The 7,593-nt window shown below is 35.4% G+C and overlaps 1 pseudogene; it reads right to left on the bottom strand.

The window, feature by feature from the left end:
- Nucleotides 1-261: 261 nt before the first annotated feature.
- Nucleotides 262-2,237, bottom strand: LOC143595229 (aldehyde oxidase GLOX1-like; annotated as a pseudogene).
- Between the last annotated feature and the right edge of the window lie 5,356 nt (nt 2,238-7,593).

Genomic DNA, 7,593 nt, shown 5'->3' with positions numbered 1-7,593 from the left:
CCGGAGGGTGGTCACAAGGAGGAACCCCCCCTTCTCAGTGACGAGCTCACGGTGTCTGTTTTGCAGGTCATCAGAAGAACATCCTTCTTTGCCGGACCTAACCCTCGTGGGAAACATTACTTAACCCCCAGATTATCCATAATCTACTCGGGATCGCCTAGTGTTTCTTCACTGATCGAAGCATTTTATTATTTAATCAAACAACCATAGAGTTTATAGTTGAAGGAAATAAATAAGTAAGCATGGAAATTTAAAACTTTTTCACTGTCTATGAACCCAAATACCAGGACTTGGGATCTCTTTATGAGCCACAAACAAAAGATAATTCCCAGCCGGCGCAATGTTAGCAGAGGGTGGAGCTTTCACAGCAACTTGGTATCTTGACCCCCCAACAATCTTGAAATTAGCCATTCCTGCACTGTCAGTATGAGGAGTCTTTGATTCATCGAAAAAGAATGCGTGTTAAATGACGGTGCCACCATTGTCACTAATACCGAGCTTGGATCCACAACGCCTGTAACAGTGAACACGATATCCAATTGTTGGCCATATTGAATATTATTGTTTGCTGCGGGCAAGATTATTCTCGGACGAGAGTTCGTGTCCATGTAAGAAGGAGAGAACGCCTCCAGACTGAGCTCAGTTGGGTAAAGGACGTTTGTGAATTCGAATTTTTCATGTGGGTTACTTCCACCAACAAGAATGCGCCCATCCCGTAACAGAACCGCTGTGGAATGGTAAACTCTAGGTTTGGTGCTTGGATTTTGAATTTCGAATCGGGACCCTGCTTGGTTGTCTGGTCGGTATGTTACAGGGCTTAGAACCGGGTTCTTAGAACCGGGTTCCTCGCAAGTTCCCACCCGTCTATTCCTGCAGATGCTCCATTGATGATCAAAACATGGCCATTAGGTAACAATAACATGTCACCTATGACACGAGCAAGAGGCATGGTCTCCATGAACCATTGAGGGTTAGGGTCGGATATTTTGATTCGCCCACAAGTATCCAAGGCTCCATCAAATATCCCCTTATGTGCATTACGGAACGCACCCTGTGGTGCACCCCCACAAACTAATACTTCAAACTCGTTTACGGTCTCTCCTTTTAACCGCAAAGGGAGTACAACGGCAGATCCTGTACTTGGGTAATTCCTTGGTTGACCACCAGGCATTGTTGGGTATCTCTTGAGAACTAGGCGCTTGGAGTAGTCGAATAAAATAGCACGATTATTAGCAAAGATAAAGAGGTTACCATCAGGATAGAGAAACACAAATTGATATAGATTATTCTCTACTCCAGGGTTATTTGTTTCGACCAGAAAGGGCAAACCAACAGCGAGCTCAGCTGCGGATTTCTTGGGAAAGAACTCATAGTTAAATGCTCGACGGCCACCAATGATGATTTGCCTACCATCAGGCAGCATATGATTGGATGCATACCATCTGTGTTCATTCAAGCCGTTTGGCTTCTCTTGCCAATCACATGAATCACATGATTTATAAGTTCGGACGACACGCTCACCATCATCGTTGCCGCCAGTTTGGACTAGTCTTCAATCCGGCATTAAAGACCCTGATGAACACCACACGTTAGACAGCACCATGAGTGGGCGTACAGTATTTGATGCAACACCGTACTCCCATTGGCGGATCCAGCATACAAACGGGTGGTTCCCGAGTTTCGAAATAATAGTGTACGGATATATAGAAGACGCGTAGGAACCACCTAAAAAAAATTCCTGGATCCGCCACTGCGTACTCCACATAATGCGCTGTTGAGTTGGGACGGCATTTGCCTGCTGGAAGAGAGATATTTGAAGTTCCAAAATCAGTGCGGTCATACATGACCACGCGATCGTTGGGAAGGAGTTGCATGTGCATGGCAGAGATGCCTATGCTTGGCAACAGGACGGACCACGATCCACCCGCGGCGGGACATTGTTGGGCATGGAGGAAAATTAGCAGAAACAAAACAAGGAGGTAACTAGGAAGAGCCATTATATATAATTGTTGTTTATTTGCTTGATAAGGCTTTGGTGTGGTTTTGAAGCTGTTGACCGTGGGTTTAAATACATGATGCCGAAGCAGTAGCAGCAGATAGACTTGAAAAATAAGATTTTAGTGTAATTATCTTTTGTGTCGAAATAAGATTATAATGTAATTATCTTTTGTGTCTCTCTTCTTAATTTACGTATATAAAAGGAATGAGACAGCAGATAAACTTAAAACAAAAGGAAAGGAAAACGATTATAATTATCTCTTTTATTATAACAAAAGAAGGAATATATTGTCGGATTTAAGGTTACACGAGAATAAATTTAAATGACAAACTTAAAATCTGAAAAAGGAAATAAGAATATATTTTTACAATAAATTCTTTTTTGTTCTTTCTACTGCACGGGATCTCTAGGTAATTGGTTTATACGAGGATGAGTACATATGTACATAGCAAAACTAATTTGTATACATCTTTTAAACTTCCATTTAACTATAGAAATAAGGATAACTAGTAATCTGTACCCGTAATTGCAATGAAATTTAGATATTACAAAATGTTACGGTATTACTTTGAAAATATGATTACATGCATGTTTGAAGTTTAAATTGATTACATATTTACATGCTTTAGAGTTTGTGCTCTTTTCTATGTACAAGCTTTGTCAACCTTTTTCTAGCATTTGGATATAGACTACATTTTGCTTCAATCTTGCTTCCCTTTTTATTTTACCATGTCCATTGCTTGCAGCGTATTCATTTGACACATCCACATTCAGGGACGGATTTTTAAAATGGGCTAATGTTCTGTTGTTTGCTTAATCATTGATTGATTATTATGTATAGCCTATTGTAAGGTGTAACATAATATAATCTTAAATGAAGAATCTCGAGGTATAACTATAAATTACTTAACCAAGTATGATATGTAATTTTTTACTAGACAATTTATTTTATTTTATTATTCAACCTTTCAGTATAAAACATATATAAGCGAAACAAAACATGAAAGGGTTGAAATGGAGAGCGCCTAAAAATGTGGTGCAAGTCCGGATGTGGCTACATAAATATTGGATGCTAAAGTCATAAATCACTTAAATATATGGTCATCACATATATTTTTACAAACAATTGTATATACGGCCCGTACAGGCCTATACGACCGTATAGGCCTATACGCGCCACTATATGAGTCGTATAGGCAAAAAATGGTGTATGATAATCTAAAATGGTGTATGATAATCTAAAATATTAAAATATTAAAATGGTGTATAAGGATCCTAAGCCTTTCAAAACTATTAAAAGTGGCAAGTTTTGATTTTTGAGTTGTCTTATGGATCGTATGAAAATGAGCTTCTGATTAAACGGACCATCTAATCAATTTGATTAAAATATTCTAAAGAACCTTTAGACGGCCCTCACATGATCAGACGGTCGATATATGTATGACTTAACGTTAGACAGGCCGTAAAATCGATTATTAAAATTATTATTTGTTTAGATATTATATAGGTCTTATTAGGGTTTTGAAACTTTAAACAGTCCTGCTAATCTAAAAATGCGTCAGGATACCGCCAACACCTCAAATACCCCGACTACGTTTGTGCATTAGATTGTCCGTTTAGTGTTTCAGTCATATTTAGGTTTTGTTTGAACTTGTTTAAAACTAAGGTTTTGATCCCAATATAATTTTCAATTACTAATTTGTTATACATACATATCATTTACGTGAAAAGCCCTTAAAAAGATAACTTAATTTTACATTATAATTCAGTTAAAACAGATCAAGTAATGGTAACTAATCTTTGCAAAGGAAATGATTTGTGAAATACTATATGAAATCAATTAAAAAAAACCATCCACAATTTAAGTTTTAAAATGGAAAAAACTAAACCACGCTTCACAGTTGAGAAAATTTACAGATAGTAAAGTAGCACAGTAATGTAAGTCCGAACATCGTATCCAAAAACACGAATGTTGGCACTCGATAATAAACCTTTGCCAAGTCCTAGCTAATAATAGTATTTTGAATTATTTTCAATAACTAATTAAGCATTATTATTTAAGTTTAAAAATATATTAAAATGAAAAGAAGTTAAACTAAACATATTTTTTAAAAGAACTACATTTTCAATAAAATTTATAAATACTTGATTTTTAAATATACTAGATGGTTATTTCTAATTATAAAGAAAGTAAGTATTTTTTTTAAAGTACTTCGTTGTAAATAAAATTTATGTCAAATGATTAACAAATAAAAATAGAATAATAACCTTAACAAGCCGTATTTTTAGATGATTTTTTAAAGTTAAATACTCCATCCGTCCCATAACAAGTGTCATGTTTGAAAAACATAAATTTTAAGAAACTTTGAATTATAGTACTTTTTGCTTAACAAATGACTATAATGCCCTTTACATATATAAAAAGAAAAATTTTAAAAGTTTCAATGATTGTATTTGTGCAAGGGTAAACTTGGAAATTAATTAATAAATTTTAAAAGTGGACAATTGCAATGGGACAAACTAAAATGAAAATGTAGACACTTTCAAAGGGACGGAGGAAGTAATATAAGGTTATTAACAAAAATCAAAATACAAGTAAAATTATTTGTTTAAATTTAAAAAAGAAATTTAATTTGTAGGCCACTAGGAAATTGCCATGTGGCAGTGAATCGGAAATGGGGTTGGGGTGTTTGACACAGCTGGTCGATTGCACGAACAGTTTATGAAATTAAAATGATTCTCAATTTTTTTTATCATTTAGTGGAAAACGCAACTCAAGGGTTGTGAATAAAGGTGCTCTTAGGCTCGAAACATTGCATGGTTTTACATATCTACTAACAATAACTAATGATCATTGGCTAATTGACTAAGCGTGTTCTTTAATGGTGGAAGTTTCAAAATTATAAAGTTTTGTACCATCAGTAATAAAAAGTTGTTTGTATGTTCTCACGTTCTCATGTTTATTAGTTACATTCGTTTTGCATTCTTGTTACATCAGTTTTACATTTGTCTTACATATGAAATGTATGCCTTTTGCTGGCTGTAAAATATGTAAACCATGTAAAATACGCTTGCTTATGTAAAGGTGGAGAGATAAAATCATTTGCATTTGTTACATGTGTCCTAAATTCCAATTTTGGTTTGTTACATTTACTAGTCGTATTAATATAAAAGCGGAGAGATAAACCGAAGCGCATGTCCCGATGTCTTTTGACTTTTATGAAAAATCTTTAATATTCAGGAGAGAGAAACTCCTTTTTTTTCTCCGTACCCAATAAAAAGTACATGACTTTTTCTAGCTAAGAATAATCATTTATGTTTTGAAAGGTTAGGCTGAGGGGTGTGGGGGGCGCGAGAGGGGGCGTGAGTGGGGGCGCCAGCCAATAATATTGTGACGTGTGGCAGAGAGAGAAACTTGATAAGATGGGTGTTGGTAGTGGTGATAGCGCCCCGGGCCATGGTGTGGAGGGGCGCGAGAGGGCGCGCGAGCGGTTTATTTTTTTATTTTTTTATAAATGTATTAAAAAAACAAGAAATTATTTAAAAAAACACACATTAATTAAAAAAACACATTAATATATAAAAAAAAATTAAAGTACTAAAGAAAAACATTATTCTTATTATTCGGCTTCGTCTTCTTCGATCAACCTCTTCCGGATACGTTCCTTTTGTTTTTAAAAAAAGGTTGCAATGTGATATTGGTATGTGATATTGGTATGTGATATTGGGTACCAATTTCCAGCCATGTTTTTAAAAAAAGGTTTGGAAGATGGGGTGATTTTGGGTTTTGGGTGTGGTATGTGATATTGGTATGTGATATTGGTGTTGGTTTGGGTTTGATATAGGTTGAATATAGAGAAAAAATCGGGTGTTGGTTTGGTTTGATATTGGTTGCAATGTATGTTATTATATAGAGTAAATAAATTTTTTTTTTTAATAAAAAACGAGCCCAACGGCTCTTTTCACGCATTCCCAGACCTCTTTCACGCTCCCCCCAGCCGCTACCCCACCCGCGCCTGCCTCTTTTTCCACGCTCGCGCCCCTTTCGCGCCCCTCTCGCGCCTCGGTGGTGTGGTCCTCGCGCCCCGGGGCGCGAGCGTCTCGCCTCTTGCGCCCTTTCTCGCGCTCCGCACCCCTCAGCCTTAAAACAACAACTTCGTTATGCTTTGAATAAATTGAATGGTTTTATGTTTGTGAATGATTGGTATTAACGTGTCCTTCAAAGTTTTAATTAACTATGATATTTAAAACTTTGTTTATAAGTAAATCTAATGTCACTTAGGGTGCTCATGTTCGACACCTTATAAATATTTTTTGTGATGTATTTGGGTATGCTATTATGGTTTGTACTATGGTCATGTAAGTATTTATCTTTATGAATATGCTTGGTCGTTTTATACTCGTTAAACAGAATCTCATCATATCTTTTTGTTAGGTATGGCAGATAGATTCTGGGATGTTCAACATGGTGGTTATGGCATTTTAATAAGCCTGAAATCACTTCTTTTCGCGCCACACTCTATTTGCCTCGCTAATCAGGGAAGTACCACAATTTCTTTCTCTTGTTCTAATTTGTTGATGTATATTAGAGACAATTTACAACTTAAGTGTGGGAGCGAGAATCATAAAACCATAAACAATTTTCGTTCGTATTTTTGGATCGCACATATATTCTTGTGCTACTTTACTGTCGGTAAACTTTCCTTAGTGTGAAGCGTGGTTTAGTTTTTCCATTTTAAAATTTAAATTGTGGGCGATTTTTTTATTGATTTCTTATGCAATTTCACACATCACTTTCTTTGCAAAGATTATATACCATTATTTGACCCGTTTTAACTGAAAATCGACACCATGAACCGAATTATGTGTAAAATTGGGCTATTTTTAAGGGGGTTTTCACCTAAATGATTTTTATAACAAATTAGTAATTGGAAATTATTTTGGGATCAAAACCTTGGTTTTAAACAAGTTTAAACCAAACCTAAATTTGACATAAGCACTAAATGGTCAATCTAGCTCACAAACTAGCGGGTAGTCGCGATATTTGATGTTTTGGGGATATCCCGACACATTTTTAGATTAGCATGACTTTCTAAAGTTTTCAAAACCCTATTAAGACATGTATAGAATCAAAACGAATAATAATTTTAACAATTGATTTTACAGATTGTTTGGAAGTTCTGACGTTTAGTCATACATGTAACACCCTAACTTTAAGCGGAATACGCCCGGGTGTAACGTACCGATCACTTATAGCTCGTAACACTATTAAAGCGTTAAGAATTATATTTCATTTCATAACGTAACAAGTACACAATTATTCATAAATAAAAAGAAAAATCATTTCATCAAAACAATAAATAAGTTCTTTATTCAAATAACCTAAGGTAAACTAATGATCTTCATCCTTAGCACGCCATCGATTCAACCTGTAGCACGTTGAAAATTATATACTTGTCAACAATTAAGTTGGTGAGTTTTATAAGTTTTTTTTGCGTATAGATACACACACACACACATATAAGGCCTAATTCAATGTTTGTATTGCAATAAATACTCCAGGTAAAGTAAATGAAATCAATTAATGATGTCAT

Source organism: Bidens hawaiensis, unplaced genomic scaffold (genome assembly GCF_021521415.1).
Source record: "Bidens hawaiensis isolate Kalapana, Puna unplaced genomic scaffold, B.hawaiensis_p1.1 tig00044813_1, whole genome shotgun sequence".
NCBI classification, from domain to species: Eukaryota; Viridiplantae; Streptophyta; class Magnoliopsida; order Asterales; family Asteraceae; genus Bidens; species Bidens hawaiensis.
The sequence above is the reverse complement of the archived record's forward strand: the minus strand, read 5'-3'. Positions and strand labels throughout refer to the sequence as shown.